Raw genomic sequence first — 22,889 nt, 5'->3', positions numbered from 1 at the left:
TCCAGAACCATGGAACTAACCAGGACCGAGTCCAGTGCTGAGTACCATCATGTACTCCATCTTTCAGTTTGGGGTCCTTTTAAGAATTTTCTTTCTCTTTTTTCAAAAAATATTTTTTATGTTGTTTATTTGGCTGCACCAGGTCATAGTTGCAGCACACATGATCTTCCACCTTCATTGCCGCATTCAAGATCTTTAACTGTAACATGCAAACTCTTAGTTGTGGCATGTGGGATCTAGTTTCCTGACCCTGAATTGAACCCGGGTCTCCTGCACTGGAGTGCAGAGTTTTAGCCACTGGATCACCAGGGAAGTCCGCTTAAGAACATTCTTGAAGAAACATTTACTACTCACCCTTGAAACAATTTATAGACTGAAATGATCCCTGTCCCTTCTCTGGGGAAAAAAACACAACAGAACAGAAACTAGGGCGGGATCTCACATATGGTATCTTGGCTTTATAGCTAGTGTTTTTTTTTTTTTTTTTTAATTTGGGGGAGAATGTGGGAGGCAAGAACAGAACTGAGAACTGATTCTTGTCATAGGTAGATGGCAGGGTGGCTGTGGGGAATGTATTTCAACATCATCAAAGTGCCTGGTGAGGTTGCAGATGCTAAATAATGTGGTACATGTGACCCCGGCCTCACTGGTGTGTGTCCCTCCCTTCTCTGGTCCCCCTCCCTTTTCCTGGTTCTAGAAAGTGAGCCACACTGGAGACCTGTGTGTGTGCTCAGTCACTCAGTTGTGTCCGACTCTTTGTGACCCCATAGACTGTAGCCTGCCAGACTCCTCTGTCTATGGAATTCTCCAGGCAAGAATAATGGAGCGGGTAGCCATTCCCTTCTCCAGGGGATCTTCCCAACCCCGGGATCAAACCCAGGTCTCCCTCACTGCAGGTGGATTTTTTAGTCTGAGCCACAGTGGAGACCTGGGGGGAAATAAAGTGGATTGCTGACTAAGGGGGATCGGGCAGTACCCCTGGGTGGCTTGGGATATAGGTCTGCCTCCCCTCCACCACTGAGATCCTTTTCCCTAACAGCAGGGACTTACTTCGTCTGCCCAGGGAAACCACCCACATTCAATTAAATTCGTCCCTGGGATCACTGCCTGGGAACCTGAATGTCATTTTCCCTCCTGAGTCTATACCCCAGGGTTCCTCTGGGACCACACTTTCCAGTCTTTTGGTCCCACCTACCCCTCAATGGAAATGGTGAGTGTGAACATTTTTCAAGTTGAAAGAAAAATGAGCTTCACTATTTGATAAGTGTGGACCTGCCCACGACACTAAATTTGGTTCTGCCGTCACTGGAGTCATGAAGCAACAGCCCAGTTTAGAGGCTAGCTTTTAGTCTTAAATATTTTCTCTGGGCTCATGTTACATATGACTGGATCACGAAGGCTGGAAGGCATGACTTCCTTGGTCATTAGCACTAAAGACATGTCTGTTGGCATGAAGAATGGAATCAGAGGCGGAGGGTCAGGGGCTCTGAGGACCTACCTGGAGACAGCAAGACAAGGTCCTGGACTGGGGCACCATCTGGCTGTCTCCCCAGCTGTGAACTCTCTGAACCTTGGTCTGCTCCTCTGCAAAATGAGGGTGGTAAGCCCTGCCTCATAGAGGAGTGAAGGTTAAATGCAGTAATATTTTTAATAAAGATACCTGCTGCTACCATTATTATCAGCATCTTTGTATAGCAAAATAATGGACTAACAGTTAAGTTGGCCTGAACCAAGTAAGGCAAAGTAGAAATTTTAGAATATGTCAAAGGAAGTATGACTTTTATTTTCAAGTCTGTAGAACAACAGAACCATGTACTAGGAGGTGGAGAAGGTACTTTAAACAGGTAAAACTCATCTGACATCAGCCTGTTTGATTTATTAGTATCCAGCTGCATGAACCAAGGGTAATTATTTTGAGCTTTGCATGTGCCCAGCTCTGTGACTGGGCAAGACACCCAGGGGAGCAGGAAAGTCACACAAGACGCAAGACTCGCCCTCAGAGGACATATCACCTGTGGAAAGATGAGAGCAGTACAGACAAGAAGGAAAATAATTAAGTTAACCACTGTGGTGCTGAGGACTGCTGAGAAATGAAATGTGTTGATGTTGGGATCTTGTGGAGCGCAGTAGCCAGAGGCAGTTTTCAGGGAAGACAGTGATCAGGGAAGGTCAGGGTGACTTAAAGAGGGGGAGCAGAAGGGAGAGGGGACATTCTCAACAAAGGTACCACAGGTAAGCTAGGAGCAGAAAGGGCATGATGTGTACAAAGAAGCCGAGAGGCAGGCTGGCCCGAGGTGGGGCTGGACCAGTAGGACTAGACAGGGAGGCCAAGTTGTGGCATGTGGAGGCGGGCGGGCAGCGAGAGGTGGGGCCCGGCTCAGCAAGGGACAGAAGAGGCAATCGTGGACTCATGCTTGGATGGGGGCAGGGCAGATGACAGGGCTGCTCTGGGAAGAGGAGTTTGGCAATGGCCTGCCAAAGGGATTGGGCGTCAATTTCAGAACTGAACTCGATAGCAATTCATTATCATTTTCACAATGATCCAGGGGTGAAATGATAAGGCGGATGTTTCTTTTAGCACTGGAATAGATGGATTGGAAAAGGAGGAGCAGATCCAAGTGATGTAGAGGAAGAAACTGATAGTTAAGTCTGTTCCAGGATATGGTGGGAAGAAGAGTGTAAGACTCCATATTTTGCCACACGGGGACTGGAGGATGGCAGGTTCCAAGGAGCAAAGTGGATGGGACTATGGCACAGGGAGGACAACTTTGGGGACAGCAAACAAAAGCAGACGCTGTAGGGACACTAAGTATGGTCAAGGCTAGCCACTCATTAGAGAAGCCAGGCTGTTGTCAGGGTGGGGGCAGCAAACCAGCCTGGAAATACCAATACTTCCCAGTCTATTTGCATGGAAAAAAAAAAAAATCCTCCATTCCCAGGGCAAAAGCAAATAGACTGCAGCCCAGCTCCAGCTCAATTCAAATTCCAAGTGCAAGTGTTCAATTAATGAGCCTGCACCATGCCTCTTGCCACCAAATAGCCATTAGAATATTATACCATCAAAGTCAACTCCAGCCTTTAATTTAATCACTCTTGCCTTAATCGATTCCTGGCACGCGCTAAACACACTGGCGGGAAGAGGCTGCCCCAGGGCATAATTAGAATATGAGATTCGGCACCAAGTCCCTGTTTGACTAGGAGGAAACTGAAAACCTGGGAGGAAACAGAAAGGCTCCCAGGGAATTAATTCCCTCTGAGGGTCACAGCATGAGCCCAGGAGGTCCCAGCCCCTCTCCAAGAAGGGGGCACTGGCAGGGTGGGATATCACTTGAGGTCATACTAAAGCCACCCCACCCACTGTCCTGCACCTGGCTTTCAGCTTCCCCTGCAAAGAAGGGATAGATGAGACCAGTACAAGCTGGACTGTGGCTGGCTGTCCATGCATTCAGGCTCAGACCCAGATGACTGGGCGCTCACCCCTGGGAAGCAGTCTGTACCTGGTTGGTGCTAAAGGAGAGAGCGGGTGGCAGCCGCTTTACCCTGCCAGGCTCAGCCCGAGAGAGACTTCAGATCAGGTGCTGGACTGTGGCTCTCAGGAGGCGCCCTAACCCTTATCCCTGCAGCACTTGTTTTCTGAAAAGCTCAAAGGAGTTCTCCAAGATGGTTGTATTTTACTTCTGTGATTACCCAGTGAGAAGAAAGTCCACATTATTGTCCATTCTCAGAAGGAAGACTGAATAATCCCCATTTTACAAATGGAAAAACGAAGGTTCAGGAAATTTTTTCCTTTTTGCCAAAACTCTTGGTTTGTGGGATATTAATTCCCTGACTCTTAGTTCCCTGACCAGGGATTGAACCCAGACCCTTGGCAGTGAAAGTATGCCAAATCCTAATCATTGGACTGCAAGGGAATTCCAGGAACCCTTTTTATTTATTTATTTTGGCTGTGCTGGGTCTTCGTTGCTGAACCAGAGCCTTCTCTAGTTGTGGCTAGCAGGAGCTAGTCTCCTGCTGAGGAGCATGGGCTGTAGGGTGCACAGGCTTGAGTAGTTTCAGCATATGGGCCTAGTTGCTTTGAGGCATGTGGGGTCGATCTTTCCAGACCAGGGATCAAAACCGTGTCTCCTGCATTGGGAGGTAGATTCCTATCCGCTGCACCTCCAGGGAATTCCTTCCAGGGACTTGACCCTCCAGGGAATCTTTTTAAAAAAAAAAAAAGTTTATTTGTTCTGCTTATTGGCTTATTTGGCTGCACTGGGTCTTAGTTGCAGTACGTGGGATCCAGTTTCCTGAGCAGGGATCGAACTTGGGCCCCTTGCATTGGGAGCGTGGAACCAGAGAATCTTAATTATGGCCACAACTGGTAGATAAACAGGAAGGTTGCAATTACACTCAGGGCTGGGTAAGCCCAAGCAGTGGGTGACAACAGACCACCCCCCCCCACCCTCCAACCACCACCAAAATAAAGGATGCTTAACTTTTGGAATTCAGTCTCGCTGGTAGATAAGGAGATGTTTTAAAAAGATTTTTGCTTGGCCCAGATTGTCAGATTATAACATGAATCCTGCCAGTTAAAAAAAATTTTCCTCTGCATTTCTCATGAGACATCAAGCCATTGGTTCATAATTATTTATAGCGCTTTAGTGACATTGAAAGGGATTTATTTCAATGTATTCCATCTGCATTAATACTCTGCAGGGAACAGAGGGCTGCCACCACTCCTGGCTGCTAAGAAGGGAGGACCTTCGGACCTAGAGCAGGAAGAAATGAGCCCAGGGGAGAGACCCACAGAGGGTCCATCGTCCCCACAAGATTAACCCTGGGGAAAAGATTAAATAGGTTTAGAGAAGATTCAGGTGAGTCTGTGAATGATCAGTGCATTATTTAAGGGGATTTGGGGATGTTTTGAGAAATCCTTTGTTTCTAAGCCGGTCTCATGGAGATAGCAGAGGCAGAAGCTGAACTGCTGTGCCGTGGGCTGGGGCCAGCATAGAATTCCTGTTTTTAGCAAATAGACAAGGCAGAAAATGAACAGCAGAAGGGCAGGCGACTCTTCCAAACAGCTATTCCTGGTGATTCTTGGCAAGTGGCAGCTTTGAAAGGGACAGGTTTCATATGAAGCAAACCATGAAGATTATCATGCCCCAGGGTAGCAGGTTATATACAATTATTTCAGTTTTATAGACAACTTTTGCTTGACTTATCAATGTGTGCATGCATGCATGTATGTGTGTTAACTCGCTTTAGTTGTGTTCGACTCTTATGTTGATTTAAATTCTGACACATTACCAATACCAGCACTGAAAGTTGTACCAGTTTTCAGCAAACCCAATATAAAACACTCAGACATAAATAAGGTAATGAATATTCATATTTAAATATAAAACCAAAGAGATTCTGTAAACTGTAACCTTTCCTTGGGCGCTTAAGCCTATATTATTTATTTGGTTCCTTTAATTTTCACGAGTTCTAATTTGTCAATGTTTTCTTTTGCTTATTGTGCTTTTGGTATCATATTTAAGAAGTCATTGATGAATGCTATATTGTGAAGCTTTTATCCTCTGTTTTCTTCAAAGAGTTTTATAGTTTTGTTTTGTTTTTTCAGCCACACTGCAAGGCATGAGAAAACTTTCCCAATCAGGGATCAAGCCTATGCCCTCTGCATCAGAAGCACAGAGTCTTAACCACTGGACCACCATGGAAGTCCTTTAGATTATTAATTAGCCAATAAACCTTTTGAGATCATTAGAGGGAATGAGGTAAGACAGTAGTTTGGTATCATTGTCCAATCAAGAACAATTGGAAATAAGCATCTCTGAAATGCTCTGTAAATCAATGACAGAACTGGATTTGATCCAAGACAACTCTGTTGACACAAAATTTAGAATTCTGGTTCTAATTCAGGGGGAAGGGCTGTCATTTATCCTGGGGGAGGGGCACAGTTCCATGATTCCATGAATTGGTCCTTTCTGCCACTCCCTTCTTGGCATTATTATATTGGCTGTGGATCACATCACAGGCAGCTGTAGACTCAGGGGTCTTCTGATATCTTTTGTGTCCTGAGGAGGAGGACACAAGGATGAAAGTGCCTCCTGAGGCTTTTTGTAGCAGGCTTAGGCCTCAAGACAGTATCACCCACCCTTCCAGGGAAACCAGAAAACTAGGCCATAGGCTGGAAAGAAAACCTGCAGCTGGGACCAGAGATAATTCATGTCCTTCTTCTCTTTGATGCTTGATTTAGCAGCGGAGCAGACAGGACCAAAGGGAGACCCATGAATGAAACATCATTATCAATGTCTTCAGATTTAATTCAAATGTGCTGATTTAAAAATGCTTTTTAAAACTGCTGGACCTTGATCTAAAACTCCCTCACTAAGGAGAATTAACATGGTAAAGAAAATTTAAATTTATGTTGAGTTTTATGGGGAGAATTTTGCAACATCCCCTTAAGTAGGGATCCTATGGGAATGAATTCCAAGTGCCACGCTAGTCCTGGAAGTCAGGCAGGAGATGCAGGGAAGACACAATAGTCTCCACAGCAGGCCCTCTCCTGCCAGACACCATGTAAGAAGTAGAAATGAAGGAGGTAAATATTCAAGGCTGAGTCTCCAGGGCCTGATGTCCACAGCCAGGGCCTCATCCTACCACAGTCAACCTACCAGGTCCATCATATTTGTTACAATAGTCACACCACTTAAATATGGTGCAAGCTGATTACATTCAAGTGTTAAATGAAAGATGAATTCTGAAAATCATTCACTGGCTTTAAGATAATCAAGTTGAATACTTTGGAGAGATTTCATAAAGATGAGTAATTTTTAAGCTGTCAAACAGGATGTCAAAGATTGTGGAAAAATATAGTAAGACTCTAGACAGACTCCACATTCAGATTACACACAGTGTGACCCCTCATTCCTATGGCTGGAAATCCTAGGCAATGCATTACAGGTGCTGCTTAGGCCAAAAAGACAAGGAACTCCAGCTAGCTGACCCAAACACCAAGAGGCCTGGACCCTACAGCAAAAGATGCGGAGGTGGGAATGACAACTATCTGGTTAAGTTAAATGTCTGAAAAATATATGTATCATTTTTTTATGATTTTCTGATTTAATGACTTTTGAAAAAAATGTATTATGACTTTCATGGATAAGGTGTTAGTTGCTCGGGGAGTCTGAGTCTTGGAACCCCATGGAGTGGGCTCCTCTGTTCATGGAGTTCTCCAGGCAAGAATACTGGAGTGGGTAGCCATTCCCTTCTCCAGGGGATCTTCCCGACCCAGCTATTGAACCCGGGTCTCCTCCACTGCAGGCAGATTCTTTACTGTCTGAGCTATGATAAGAAGGCTTCTTCTATTTATTTATTTGGCCACACTGAAAAGAAAGCTTGTGCGATCTTAGTTCCCTGATCAGGGATTGAACAGGGTCCCTCAGCAGTGAAAGCATGGAGTCCTAACCACTGGACAGCTAGGGAATTCCCAAGAAGCCTTCTTAAATCAGATTTATTAATTCAGATAGAACTCTGGTTATTGGATGCTTGGGGTTCCCTGGATTCAAAATATGTCAAGTTTGCTTTATTTAACATTTTTTCTACTTAACTCTCAGCTGCCGCCATGAATCAGCCTGCTTCTGAGTTTACCAAGTTCAGGGCTGCTTCATTATTTTATTTGTAATCTCTCTCCTGCACTGCCGTCCATTAGTTCTGTTGCTTTCAGTCTCATCTGTGCTCACTTTTTATGCAATGAGTGAACAGTAAGATATTGGAGTGAAGTGAAAGTCGCTCAGTCATGTCTGACTCTTTGAGACCCCATGGACTATATAGTCCATGGCATTCTCCAGGCCAGAATACTGGAATGGGTAGCCTTTCCCTTCTCCAGGGGGATCTTCCCAACCCAGGGATCAAACCCAGGTCTCCGGTGTTGCAGGCAGATTCTTTACCAGCTGAGCCACAAGGGAAGCCCAAGAGTGGGTGACTGGAGTGGGCAACCTATACTTTCTCCAGCAGATCTTCCTGGCCCAGGAGCTGAACTGGGTCTCCATTGGTAAAGTGGATTCTTTACCAACTGAGCTATCAGGGAAGCCGGCGACCTGCTAAGCCGGCTCACCAGTAGTCCCAGGTTGGTGGGAGAGAGGGCGGTTCAGTTCAGGCCGGTGTGGACGGTACACAGCCTATTCCTGGTGTGCAGTGGATTTCAGGAAGGAAGAGGGCAGAAGCAGGGACAACAGATCATAAGTCATTCTGCTTGCCTATGGCAAGAGTTCTGTGTGTGCCTTGACACATGGGTGTGTGCGATTTTCCAGGGGGGCTTCACTTCCATTCAAACGACACCACTTGCCTGGTTCCAGATGGGACAGCCTACTTCTCCTATCTTGATCCCCACTCAGTGTAACAATATATCTGTTTCAACTGATTCTCCATCATCAGGGTCAGTTGGAGCCTTTGCACCTTCATCCAATCACAAGAGTCTACTCAAAGGCTGCTGCTGGTCATGAAGCCATTTAATGAGCAATTATGTGCCGAGCCCTGGGCTAAGCACTACATCACTCCACTTAAAACCCACAGCAACAGGCGAGATAGGTACTATTGTACCCCAAGTTACAAACAAGAAAAAAACCTCTCTAAGAGGCTAAACAACCCAGCTTAGGGCTTGCAGTGAGCAGGGAAGGGGGATTTGCACCCAGGAGTTCTGATTCGAGCCCCCATCCTCAACCATTAGGGCAAACCTGCAGCTTCTACATGCAAGCCACTGTCCTGAGCTGGGGAACCTGCCCAGGGAAAACCAGCATCTGCCCTCCAGGCACTCACAAACCTTCCTTGAATAGCTGAGGCACAAGAATGCATTTCTTGGGGATTAAGTCTGAGTCTTCCTGATCAGGGCAGGTGCAGAGCCCATTGAAATCTCAACCAAGCGAAAACAATCTGAGATAATCCACCTGGAGGTCATTCAAGCTGGCATTTTGTGGAAGCTGATTCCTACCCCTAAACTGTGCTTATGCTCACTCAGTCGTGTCTGACTCTTTTGCGACCCCATGGACTATAGCCAGCCAGGCTCCTCTGTTCATGGAATGTCCCAGGCAAGAATGCCGGAGTGGGTTGCCATCCCCTACTCCAGGGAATCTTCCTGATCCAGCGATAGAACCCGTGTCTCCTGTGTCTCTGGCATTGGCAGACAGATTCTTTACCACTGCACCATGAAATGTTTCCTAATCAAAGAACCCTCAAAGCTCAAAAACCACCCCGAGCTGGCCTCAAACTGTCTCCTCGCACTCAGGTGGGGACCATCTATGCAGAGAAGGAATCTGGCAGGAGCGTGGCACCTGAGACAGGAAAAGAAGTCTTGGACAGCAATCCCTTTGGCAAGGGAACAGAAGACAGTCAGAGTGTGTGGTATGTGTCCAATCATCCACACAGGGGGCTGCGCGAAGCAGCAGGATCGTAGCTGGGTAGAGCGGCAGTGAGTCTTGTGGATGGAGGATTCCAGGTCGCCCCTCTACACCACAGCGTGACAGAATATTTACTGCAGAGCCTGGGCCCGTCTTTGCTGAGGGGGACTGAGATTCTTGCCTGAAGTCCTTCCTATGCCCACCCCACGCCTCTCACACCCACAGGCTCAGAGCTGGGTCCCAGTGGCAACTGCTAAAGCTTCAACCTCTCCAAGGTGCAGAACCTAAGATGGGGATCAGATGTCCCTAAAACTTCAGTAACTTGACTTTGACCATAGCTGAGTCTATGTCACGATCCCCTAATCTTGATTTCCAGCCTTCTTTGAGCCCAAAAGGCCTGGCTATTCCTTTGTATAACCGAGAAGTCCCGATATCCTGGATTTGTGGGGAAGAGGTTTAAGATCCCCAGGGTATTTTCCCTGTTTTATAAACAGAGGCACAGAGGTTGAGTGAAACCCTTGTTTCATTTGTCAAAGCCGAAATTCCGAGCTTTAGGCTGTGCTCCAATTACAGACTCTTACAAAAGTTCATGTGTAAGTCAGTGGTTTTGGAATTAGAATATTCCACTGGGTCAATGTTATAGATTGTGCTTGGGTTCCTCTAACCCACAGTCACCTATTAAGCCCACGTGCAGCTGAATAGGGGAGGAGTCTACTGTCAGGCACTCAGCTCCACTACTCACTGGCTGTGTGACCTTTAGTGAGTTACTAAACCTCTCTGTACTCCAGTTTCCCCGTATATAATACTGAGATAACGGAACCTGCCTACATAAAGGGGTTCTTGTGGGGATTAAATGGGGGTAATCTCTGGGGAGCACCTGGGCTTCCCAGGTGGCCCAAGTGGTAAAGAATCCGGCTGCCAGTGCAGAGACCTGGGTTTGATCCCTGGGGCGGGAAGATCCCCTGGATGAGGAAATAGCAACCCACTCTAGAATTCCTGCCAGGATAATTCCATGGACAGAGGAGCCTGGTGGGCTATAGTCCATGGGGTGGCAAAGAGCCGGGCACCACTGAGCGCATACCCTAGGGAGCACTTAGAACAGGGACTCCAAGAAAATACTCAAGGAACATGAAAGTGCAAGTGCAAGTCGCTCAGTCGTGTCCGACTCTTTGCGACCCCATGGACTGTATAGTCCATGGAACTCTCTAGGCCAGAATACTGGAGTGGGTAGCCTTTCCCTTCTCTAGCCGATCTTCCCAACCCAGGGATCAAACCCAGATCTCCCACAATGCAGGTGGATTCTTTACCAGCTGAGCCACAAGGGAAGCCCAAGAATACTGGAGTGGGTAGCCTATCCCTTCTCCAGTGGATCTTCCTGACCCAGGAAACAAACCAGGGTCTCCTGAATTGCAGGCGATTCTTTACCAACTAGCTATGAGGGAAGCCCCATAAGATGCCATTAAGATGATGGTGCCAGGGTAACAGTGTTTCTGTAGCAGGGCTTCTCAACCCTGGCTCTAGGACTTTTGCGGCCAGGTCTCGGAGGCACTCTGGGCCTTGTTCAGCAGCATCCCTGGCCTCTATCCTCTAGATGCCAGTAGCACCCACCACCCAGTTGTGGAAATAAAAAAGTGCCGCTAGACATCCCAGTGGCCCCAGGGGTTGAGAACCACTGTTTTATAGGAAGGCCACTGACAGTCCCAGCTGAACGTTGGATTCCTCCTTTTGCTGCTGCCCACTGACGCCGGGGTGTTCTCTTCCCCTCACTTGCTGAAATGCCCCTCCCATGCCAGCTCCAAGTCTAGCGGAAGCGCCTCGGCTGGCAAGTTAGGAATGGTTGGTCGGGGGGATTTTCTGGGGGTGTGGCGGGGTTGGGGGTCCTCTAAGTGGAATGATGAAAAATGGGAGGAAGAAGGAGCAGAGGCAAAGGGGCTTTCCCCTCTCTGACCCTCTGACCCCCTGCACGAGGTGGTGGGGCAGGGTCTTCCTTACCCCAGGGGGAGTCTCTCCCCTGTGGTCTGGTCTCTCCCCTGTCGGCCCGTCTGGCAAATGAAGGTAAAGTGAGCGGTGGGGACCAGGCTGGGAAGCACAGGCAGCAAAAGGGGGAAGGCGGGGAAGAGGGGGGGCGGGGAGGGTGTGGGGTGCACCGAGGGGCTTGGCCAGCGTTCTGGGTGTCATTTTGACACAGGGCAGCAGGGGACAAACTGGATTGTATTTATCTCCCAAATTTCTTTTTTTAAAAAAATATCCATTTATTTGGGTGCACCAGGTCTTAGTTGCCACGTGTGGGATTTTTCAGTTGTGACATGTGGGACCTAGATCCTGACCAGGAATCGAACCCCTGCATTGGGAACTCCATGTCTTAGCCACTGGACCACAGGGGAAGTCCCCCACAAAGTTCTTTTTTAAAATTTACTTATGTTTAGTTGAAGGATAATTGCTTTGCAGTATTGTATTGGCCCCCAAGACTTCTTGATGTCATGACCTCGAATAAGGCCCTCCTCCCATTCTGCTTTCTTTTCACCACCTTGTTCGACCTGCATTTCCCATTTTATTCATTTATTTGTTAAATGAGCATGGCCCAAAGACTTGCTGTGTGTCTAGCACTGTATTAAGCTCCTGAGGGTGTTTTTGTTTGTTTTTGAGCGATTCTTTTTCAAGGTGAGCCTAAGGAAGATACTAATTAACTAAATTGAAGGCACAATCTAATTGAATTAAAAACCAACATATGTTCATGTACATATCTGTGGAGCCACCCAAATCATATACATAAATGCTGAGGGAAGGTGGAATAAAACACAGTTTCTTAAACTTCCCACAAATGGGCTTCATGAACTGAGGTTAAAAGGGCAGAAGGAAAATTCAGCCTAAACAAAGGGCACCCCAATCCTGTAGCATCTCCAGGCTGCCACAGCTCTCAAAGAGCATGTGGGTCAAAGGGCATGTTCAAAAGAAGAGGCTCTTTTCCCAACTGGAATAAATCTGACCCTTCTTCAATCAAACTGACTGTACTTTTTTTTCTTGTGATTTGTGGGAATAATCCATTTCTTTTGTTCCTGTCAGGGGATCTGTGCCAGATACTAGAAACCACTCAAAAGCCACACCCTTCTGAGATGTGCAGAGGAGGTCAGACGGCCATGACTGCCATTCATTCCCCAAACCAGCAAAGCTGACAAGTGTCTCTCTCAAACTGTCCAAAGTTGAACCCCCAGAATCAAGCCAGGTTATTGCAGTACACATAACCTGTTATAGAAGCAAATGTTGGTCAAGAAATTGATTAGCTTCTAGAGTCACTCTGGAGTGGTCGCTGGGAGGAGGTGTGCTATTTATTTAGGGGAAGGTTTGGAGATGGAGGAATGGAAAGGCAACTCTTATCGGGCAAACATAAGCAGCATCATAAAACACAAAAGGATACTTTAATTATGGTAGGAAAGGAATTTCTCTTTTTGTTGTCGGACAGGTCAGTTGGAGGGACAAGGATCAGATAAAACCCGAAGCTGTCCTGCTGAGCCCGAAGTCGAGTGGCCCGGAGGGGCAGGCCGGCAGTCTCTGTCCCAGGTCCCCTAAACCATCCCAAGCCATACCAGCCAGAGACCTGCCCATGGTCCCGAGTGCCTGACGTCAAGCAGGCCTTCCGGACTTAAAACAGCCCCCACCTGCTGGAGATTCCGGGACAGGAGTCGATGGCCCTCGAATCTGTGCCGGGAAACCCTGATGCAGCGGCTGGCTCAGCGCTTCAGCGTCGGAGCGTGGGCGCAAACGGGGCATCCCTGGAGATCCCAGGTAGGCAAGCGCGCCCAGAGTCAGGGATGGAGTTTCTGGATCAGCGTAGGAAGGGCCATCTCCTGGCCCCCAGATTCCCCTATTCACAACTCCTCCTGGCCTTGCAGACCCCAGAGCCCCATCAAATCGCCAAAACACCGCAAAATAGAGTAAAATCGCGGACGTTTGTACTGCACTTTGTTTCTAGTACTGGGCTAAAGGCACTCGCCTCTGCCAGCTCTTTCTCCCCCAACCGACAGGAGATGACCTCTGCCCCAGGTCCATCCAAAGCAGCGGTGGCCGCGGGCTCCCCGTTTCCAGGGCCATTCCGAGACCCTCGCTCTGTCTGGTATCAGAATCTCTCGTCCCCCTCTATTGGCGGGGATGATGCTCGAATTGATCCTTGAACCTCTCCAAACCAGCTTCGATCTTGAAGCCACACGGGAAGGTTCGGCCTGGCGCGGGCAGGCTCTCGACCCCCAACCAAGTCATTCCCCACCTATTCAGATAAATCTGCGCGGCTCGAGAAGACGATTTGGCCCCTAAAATGCTCATCCTTCTCAGAGCTGCGCCCTCGCACCAGTTTCCAGAGACAGAATTAACCAGAAAGCCGGCCAGGATCCGGCAAATGGAAGGAAGGAGAGGCTCGGATGTGTTCGCCAGGGCCCGTACTCGCCTCTCGGTCCCCTCCCCCCTCCCCCTCTGCCCCCTCCCCCATCCTCACCTCCCGGTTTCAAGGCGGCGGCGAACTCGGACTCATAAGAGAAAATCCCGCACAGTTCTAAAATAAAATTCGACTGTAATAATAAAAACACGAGAGATGTCTGTCTGGGTGGCTGCAGCCACCGGAGTCCAATAAGAAGAGCCATGGGTTCAGGGTTTGGGGGGGAGGTCTCCCTCCATCACCCCCCAGGAGCCGGGGCCGGGGCCTGGCCTTATCTATCCCAGGTTCACAATCTCTGTTCGGAAGGGGCGGGTCAACGCCCCGAGGTCCATTCCCGCGGCTCCTGTGGTCTCCTTGACAACCTCTCCCCTGTCCCCCCGCCCCAGTCCTCTTAATAAAATGGGTGTGGCCCGCAGCACCCGAGGAAACCTCTTGCCCCCTCCTCACAATCTCCCTCCTGGCAAAGCAACAGGGCGTGAAGCGAAGAGGGGCCCCGCCTTTGAGCTCCCATCGGGGGTCTCCGGTGCTCAGTCTGGTGGGGCGTCGCCCCCGGACGCTCCAGGTATGGGGAGGGGCATCTTTCCTCTGCGGCCACCGGCAAGGCGCGCAGGGACCTCGGATCCCACCCTTTCGGCCTCTCGGAGGCTTTCTGGCGCGCGCCCCGGTTCTGGGAGGGGGCTGCGCGGGGTCACGCCCGGTCCATGCGTGCCCCCCGGGAGGACTAGAGTTCCTCGACCCCGGCGAGCTCCGAGATCTAACAAAAGGCTCGGAAATGAGGGGCAAAAAGCGGGGGTGGGGGGAGAGGCGGGAGCTCTGGTTAAACACCTTCATAGAATAAAAGCCAAAAATCAGGGCTGGCAACACAGACCATGTAAGCCCTACAAACAAAGCAGTCAGGCCCCCGAGGAAGATCTCGGGTGAACGCCCCCGGTACCCATGCAGCAAAGTGCCAAGATTTCAGCGCTAATTGCTCCCCCTCCCCTTAATGACAGTCCCCGCCCTGTCCTCCAAAGCTCAGCCATCCGGCTTGGCATGGCACTGTAAAGACGTGACACACCGCAAAAAGATGGCACCTCGCGATCGGAGGGGAAAAAAGCAGGGGTGGAAGTGGGAGGAGGCACAGCCTACCCTCCCCCTCCTCGCCCACCCGGGTCCACACCCACTGCCGCAGTGAGGGGCGAGCCCTGCGCGCCAGCCCCGCGCCTCCGGCAGGGAGCGCACACGCCGGACGCCCGGCGCAGAGCGCAGAGAAAGGGGCCCGCCCCGAAATGCACCTGCCGCCCCTGAGCAGGTCTGTGCGGGGCTGCGGCTGTGCGCACCCTCGAGCCGGGATCTGCAGCTGCGAAGTCCTTCCATATCCCAAGTCCGGGGGACCCCTGCCTTGTTGAGCCTCCACATTGGGAGCCGCGCACTACGTCCTCTCGGGCACTGCGCTGCTCGCGTCTCGGTGCCAGGCGCGCGCAGGGGGAAGGGCAACTAAAGTGACAGCGCCAAGACCCCTCCCCATCTCCCTGATTTCACTCCCAGCCCCCAAATGTCCCCTGCGGGTTTCTGAAGGAGGAAAACGAGAAGAGGGTGGGCCACCGCCTTAAACCAAGGGCAGCGATAGCCCGGCTGGAATCAGGGCCGGGGAGGGGTAGGGAGGGGCAGGCAGGGGCAGGCAGGGAGTCATCTTTTCTAGAAACCGATCAATACCTTGTCTGCAAACCGAGGCAGAGAAATTGGATTACAGGTTAGGTTTAGGGGGTCGTCATTGGACCCCTCTCCACCCACCCCCCACAGAGTCACACGCCCATTGCGGCAAAAGACGGTGTTCGAGCGTGCATAGCAGCCCCCTCCCCCAGATCACGGCCATCCGCGCCCCACCCTGTGGGCACAACCTCCGCCGTGTCCGCGTGAAGCGGGTCGTATAGACACCCCCCCCCCCCAACAGGACATACACACACACGCACGCATCCCTTGCATGGGTCCCCTTCCAAGTCACCCCAATCCCAGCGCCGGAGCGCAGAGGGCTCAAGGAGGGGCCGTCGCCGTGGCTCCCGACCAATGCCCACCTCACGAAACCCATCTCTGAGGCGAGGGGCGGCGGTATGCAGGTGCAGCCGGGAGGACGGAGAGGCAGATTTCGGAGGCTCGCACTTACCTGATAGTCGACAGAGGGCGAGGACAGTAGAGGGTGGCAGAGGAGAAACTGGCTGTGGTGGCGGCGGCAGAAGGTGGGCGGCGGCGGCGGCGCGGCTGCTGGTGCCTGAGCTGGTGGGTGGCCGAGACTGCGAGCGCGCGCACGAGGGGAAAGGGCGCGCTCCAGCGGCCGGCGGGCGACGCAGGCGCGAGCAGCGGGAGCGCGAGCCTCCCCAGGGGCGGGGCGGGCCGTGAGGCCCCGGTGTGCATATTCTCCTCCGGCCACCAGTGGGCGCGCGCGAGCGCCCCAAGGTTCGGCCCTTCCCCGCCTCCCTGCTCTCTCCTCTCGGCGCTTCCAGTCCCGGGTCTCCCCTCCTCCCACGACTTGGGCCGCGGCGCTGACCGCAACGCGCACGCGCGTTCCTTGGCGCACGCGCACTCTGGGTCTCCTGTCGCGGTTGGAGCCTTTGTCTTATCCGAGGGGTCTCCTCCCTTGGGAGGGTGGCTTAGTTGCTCCCTGGGTCGAGAAAGGGGTGGGTGCTCTGCCCCCAGGTCCGCTGCCCCCTTTTCCCCCCTGACGTCTTGGAGTGATGTCCTATCTCGGGAAGGTTCTGGGCGGTTTCCATATGGCCATCCCTCCAGTCCGTCCACCCCAGACCTCAAAACCTCCCCGGGCTTGCCCATCTTATTGCTGGCACCCTGACCCTCCCCTGAATTTTCTAAAATGATTCCCCTTGTTGCAGATCAGTTTCCTTGGATCTGCTTTCTTTTCACCTTTTCTTGTTACTGATCAACGTGAATTCTTGGCAGATCTACTTCAATTTGCTAAGACAACTGAGTTAAGGCTAACTCAGTTGTAATAAGGTAGTGCAAGGTTTTGAAGGGTTTTGGTTTTTTTTGTTTTAACAGGGATTATTCACATCTATTATCTTCACCCTAAGAATAAAATCTTAAATTAGATGAAGTTTCACTTACCGCGTTACAGAACATTTTCACATATAAAGCTATTTTTATCTTGTTTGTCAAACACTGTTACACTGTATAGAGTTTGAGATCTGAATTTCTAATTGCCTGCTGGAGATTCTCACTTGGATAACACTGCTTCAGATTGAAACTGACCGGAGGCTCTCATCCTCTCAGTCAGCCAATCTCTAGGCTTTGTCCTTAGCTGGTCTCCCCAACATCTAATTTAAGCCCTGACAGTCAGTGGGAGGCTTTAAATGTATGGGGGCTTGGGGACTGCTGTCTTGTACTAAAAGGACAAGAATTTGTCTTAAAGCTTTTATTTGCATAGCTCACATTTTTTTCAAAGCAATGTTGTGTATTACGTGCTAAGTCACTTCAGTCGTGTCTGACTTTTTGAGACCCTATGGACTGTAGCCCACCAGGCTCCTCTGTCCATGGGATTTTCCAGGCAAGAATTGTGGAGTGGGTTGCCATGCCCTCCTCCAGGGGATCTTCCCAAGCCAGGGATTGAACCCATGTCTCTTACGTCTCCTGCGTTGGCAGGTGAGTTCTTTACCACTCGTGCCACCTGGGAAGCCCTTGTATGTTATAGATTAATACAAAAAGAAAGTAACTAAAGATTGTCTATTCACAGGGGTTTAATTACTTTCTACTGGGAGCACTGAGTGGATGGTGTAGATGGGAGGCAGTTTCTTCAGTTCTGAGTCTCTAGAATTGACCCTTTGGCTGTTCCAACTGCCACCTTTACCCTAAAGACCATTTTTGTGGTTCTGAATATGTAGTGATCTTACTGATCTTCTCTGTTTCTATGTCAGCCCACCCTGCCTTCTCACCTGCTTCTCACTGCTCAATGAGTGAAATTAAACTCCTTCTCCTTAAACTCCTGTGCATCCCCTTCCCCAGTCCCTGCTCTGCCCCCCAGCACATCATCTGAGCCTCTGTCCTCTCCAGTTTTTTCTCTCATCTACTCTATGGCCAACTGAGCTTGCCTGACTGAACTCTTACTTTCCTCTGGGGTTCTCTTTTGCCTGCAAAGTCCTTACTCTTTCTCCATCCACCAATATCATACCTAACTTTCAAACCCTAGTTCAAATTTTACCAAAGCCTCCCCTAATCATTCCAGTGGAAGGGATATTTCCAACCTGGCGGAGTATTTGAACAACAAGAAGGGCATTTGTTCTGCCTAACTGCGTGCTCAGCAAGGTTTTTGTTTGTTGGTGACTGTGTCATGCATCTTACAGTATTTAACCTGGGTCCATGGCAGTGAAAGCTCTGAATCCTAACCACTAGACCACCAGGGAATTTCCTAGGCAAGATGCTTTGATGAGACACCTACATCCTCTCTCACAGCCACCGTAGGGGATTATCTGTGATATCTATAAACTAGATTAGAAAATTAGTTATTAACATTACAGACAAATGCTCCACCATACAAAAGGAACAACATCCAAACTCCGCTAAATGTCAGTTCCCTGTTGCATTTGAAATGTGAGTTGATCTACAGGCAGATTTGTAAACACTGCAATTATATAAAGGGAGGCCGATCCATGCCTTAATTTCTCTAGACTTACGTCTCAGTAATTATTGCTTAGGCCCATATTTTCCTTTCTGTCTTTATATTTCCTGAATGCTTGTTATCCACCTCTTCTTCCCTCTATTATCCTGCTGAGAACATTGCCCCTTGTTTAGGTTTTCTGGATTCCAACAAGGAGCAGGACAAACTGCAGGTGGGGGTTTCAGTTACATGTGACTCAGCGGAGTGGCTCTATTGTCAAAAAAGTGAGGATGATCCTGGGCCCCAGAAATAGGGACAAGGCATAACAGAGCCATGAGGTCAGCCTCTCCTTATACTTGACTTTGCCCAGTCGTACTGGATCTCCCTGCCTCGGGGAGTGTCAGGGGATTTGGGGAGTTCTCAGAGGGGTGCCTCAAATATAGAACTTGAAAACAAGTTGAGCATTAACTTTCACTTAAACTGTGCTATCACTGGCAAAATCCCACTCTATGGAAGATGTAGTCAGAATTCTGGAAGTAAGAAGTAATGTGCAACGTGATGACTGTAGCTAACACTACTGCCTGGTATGTTTGAAAACTGCTAAGAGAGTAAAAGTTCTCACTACAGGGAAAAAGACTTTTTTTGTAACTAAACTTATTGTTGTAATCATCCCTCTCTCTCTCTCTCTATATATATATATATATATACACACACACACACACACACACACACACACACATATATACATATTTAAAAATTTTTAAATTTTGGCTGCCCTGGGCCTTCACTGCGGTGCCTGGCTTCTCTTGTTGCAGCACTCAGGCTTAGTTGCCCCACAGCATGTGGGATCTTAATTCCCCAACCAGGAATCAAACCTGGCATATCCCCTGCATTGGAAAGCAGATTCTTAACCACTGACCCCACCAGTGAAGTACCCCTGCTGTACACTTCTAACTTATACTGTGCAGTCTGTTAATTGTATCTTAATAAAACTGAAAAAGAAAAGAATCCTAAGTTATCAAAATATTGAGATCTGAGTCACATCTCACTGGCTATAGGCTGGAGGTTGTACTTGACTTTATTGTTTACAAGCTGTTCTTGGTTCAGAGTGAATATCATTATCACTTCTTTTTCTAACTAATACCAAGTTTTAAGTACTATTATTAGTGTCTTAATTTTTTTTTAATTAGAGAAGGAGGTTGTTTATACTTGCAACAAACACTTACATGCCTCCTTTCTGTGGGGAATTCAGTGACAACCAGGATTGTAAGGTGCTCTCAGTATAGTGATTTGCAAGTGACTTATTAATCGATCTTATACATTGAGGGCTAACCAATCTGCAAAGGATACACACTGTGTGATCCCCACTATATGACATTCTGGAAAAGACAAACCTATAGAGATAGTAAAAAGGTCAATAGTTGTCAGGTGTTGAGGGGGAAGAAGTGGGGCAAAGAGGATTTTTAGGGTAGTGAAATTATTCTGTATGATGTTTTAATGGTAAATTTGGGTCATCATACATTTGTCAAAATTGACAGAATGTACAACACCAAGAGTAAACTCTAATGGAAGACTTCCCTGGTGGCACAATGGAGAAGAATCCACCTGTCAATACAGGGGGCATGGGTTTGATCCTTGGTCCAGGAAGACCCCACGTGCCTGAGCACCACGACTCTTAAGCCCGTGTGCCTAGAGCCTGTGCTGCCCAACAAGAGAAGCCACCAATGAAAAACCCTCAGACCGCAAGGACGAGTAGCCACTGCTCATCGTAACTAGAGAAAGTCCGCACACAGCAACAAAGACGAGGTGCCACCAAAAATAATAAATAAATAAATTTTTTAAAAGCTCTAATGTAAACTGACTTTGGGTGATAATGATGTATCAATTTAGGTCTCATGGATTGTAACAGAGTTACCACCCTGATGCCTGATGTTGATGGTAGGTGATGCTGTGTGTGGGAGGGGGCAGGAAGTTTGTGGAAACTCTGTATTTTCTACTCAGTTTTCTTTGAACCTAAAACTACTATAAAAATAAAATCCACCTTTTAAAATTAAATTCAAACAAAATTGGAAAAATGCAAAAAAACAAAACGAAAAACTTTGGTGTTAGGTACGACCCAGGCAGTTTATGGCATACATTATTTAAAAATAAAATATTTATTTAAAAATAAAATTCTAGGACTTCACTGGTGGTACAGTCAATAAGAATCCATCTGCCAATGCAGGGGACAGGGGTTCGATCCCTGGTCTGGGAAGATCCCACATGCCGTGGAACAGCTAACCTGTGGGCCACAACTACTGAAGCCCGTGTACCCTAGAGCCCCTGCACCACAGAGAAAGCCCACGTGCAGGAATGAAGACTCAGGGCAGGGCAACCAAAAATAAAATAAATAAATAAATGTCAAAAAAGAATGCAGTATTGCAATTAAGATACATGAAATATCATTAAAAATAAAATTCTAAACATTATGATTTTTTGATCAAGGGAAGTCTCCATGAAGTCAGTGGGACAGCCACGAGATGAGACTCTGAGGGAAAACTGTGTTCTGGAACTTCTTTTGTTCCTATATAAGAGACGACCTACACATTTAAATATTAAATAAAATTTCTTGTTGCGTGTCTCGCATTTCAAGTAAATCCTTGCCCCAGAGGTTCTCTGGGATTTAGCAGCTTAAGGAACTTATTTATCACTGGTTCTGGAAAATTCTGAAGCGCTGGCTGCCTAGGCTGTTCTTGTAACACATTGTTGGGCAAAGTCTGCTGCCTTTCTGTGAGCAAGTGGCAACTCAAGACACCGTGATTTTTTGATGCTCCTCCATAGACCAATACAGACAGTGTAGTTGCTGACAGCTGACAGAACAGAGAACTCTCTGGGGCTCTGAGGCACTTTGGTTTGCTCCAGTCGGAAATGAGTCTGCTAGTTCAGTAGTCTGGCTTCCTTGGCATCAGGGAATGAGCTGTAAGTCACCCTCTGGCTGGCTTTCCTTCTAGAATGACTCAGGATGGTCTGTTTTAAACACTGCTTCAGTGTAATGTAGCTTTCTATGAGTTCCCAGATTTTTAGTCTTTTTTTAAAAAATTGAAATCCAGTTGATGGACATTATTATGTTAGCTTCAGGTGCAGTACATAGTGATTTGACTTTGCATATGTGTGAATTGATCACTGTATAAGTCTAATAACCATCTGTCCCCATACAAAGTCATTACGATATCATTGATCATATTCCTCATGCTGTATGTTACATCCTCATGGCTTATTTACTTTACAACTGGAGGTTTGTACCTCTGTCTCCCCTTCACCTATTTTGCCAACGTCACGCCCCTCCACTATGACAACCACCCATTGTTTTCTTCCTATCTGAGTCTGTTTCTGTTTTATGTTTGTTTGTTTTTGAGAGTTCCCGTACAAGTGAGATCATACAGTATTTTTCTTTCTCTGACTTATTTCATTCAGCAAAGTGCCCTCCAGATTCATCTCTGTTGTCACATATGACTAGATTCTATTTTATTTTTATGGATGAGTAATATCCCATTTTACATATGTGTATGTATATATATAAGGATACACGCACAGCATGTCATCTTTATCCATTCATCTATCAGTGGACACTTTGGTTGCTTCCATATCTTGTCATGTCACATGTGTAGTAGTCATGACTGAGTCCGGCTCTTTGTGACCCCATGGATTGTAGCCCTCCAGGTTCCTCTGTCCACTGAATTCTCTGGTGTAGGGTGCTGAAGTGGGTTGCCATTTCCTTCTCCAGGGGAACTTCCTGACTCAGGGATTGAACCCAGGTCTCCTGAATTAGGGCAGATTCTTTGCCATCTGAGCCTGGCTATTTAAATAATGCTGCAATGAACATTGGTGTGCATATGCTGCATGCATGCTAAGTTACTTCAGTTGTGTATGACTCTTTTGTGACCCCATGGACTGTAGCCCTCCAGGCTCCTCTGTCCATGGAATTCTCCAGGCATGAATACTGGAGTGGGTTGCCATCTCCCCCTCCAGGGGATCTTCTTGACCCAGGGATCGAACCCACATCTCTTAGGTCTCCTGCACTGGCAGGCAGGTTCTTTACCACTAGCGCCACCTGGGAAGCCCTGGTGTGCATGTATCTTTTCAAATTAGTATGTTTGTTTTCTTTGGGTAAATACCCAGAAGTTAAATCCTTGAACCATATGACAATTCTACTTTTAATTTTTCAAAGAACTTTCATACTGTTTTCCATAGTGACTGCATCAGTTTATATCCCCACCAGCAGTGTGTAAAAGAGTCTCAGATCTTTAGTCTTAAATCCATTGGTAGCTCCAAATTCACGTATGCCTTTCTCTTGCATTCTAGGAGAAATCAAAATATTCTTTTACTCCCCTTGGGGTTGTTTTCCTGTTACTTCTCAAACTTTATTTGTTTATTTATCTTTGGCTGTGGTGGGTCTTCGTTGCTGCATGGAAGCTTTCTCTAGTTTCGGCGAGTAGGGGCTACTCTTCGTGGTGGTGTGCGG

At 48.2% G+C, this 22,889-nt stretch overlaps 1 protein-coding gene across 3 annotated transcripts in view; it reads right to left on the bottom strand.

Annotated features, from left to right (window-relative positions):
• MAPT (microtubule associated protein tau) overlaps positions 1 to 16,068 on the bottom strand; it is a 119,708-nt gene extending 103,640 nt beyond the window's left edge. For all 3 annotated transcript variants that reach the window (XM_061144285.1, XM_061144286.1, XM_061144287.1), the window contains exon 1: positions 15,950 to 16,068. The gene's annotated coding sequence lies outside the window, so the exon portion shown is untranslated. The remainder of the gene's footprint in view (positions 1 to 15,949) is intronic.
• Positions 16,069 to 22,889: the final 6,821 nt, after the last annotated feature.

Source organism: Dama dama, chromosome 5, assembly GCF_033118175.1.
Source record: "Dama dama isolate Ldn47 chromosome 5, ASM3311817v1, whole genome shotgun sequence".
NCBI lineage: Eukaryota > Metazoa > Chordata > Mammalia > Artiodactyla > Cervidae > Dama > Dama dama.
This window is presented reverse-complemented; position numbering and strand designations above follow the sequence as displayed.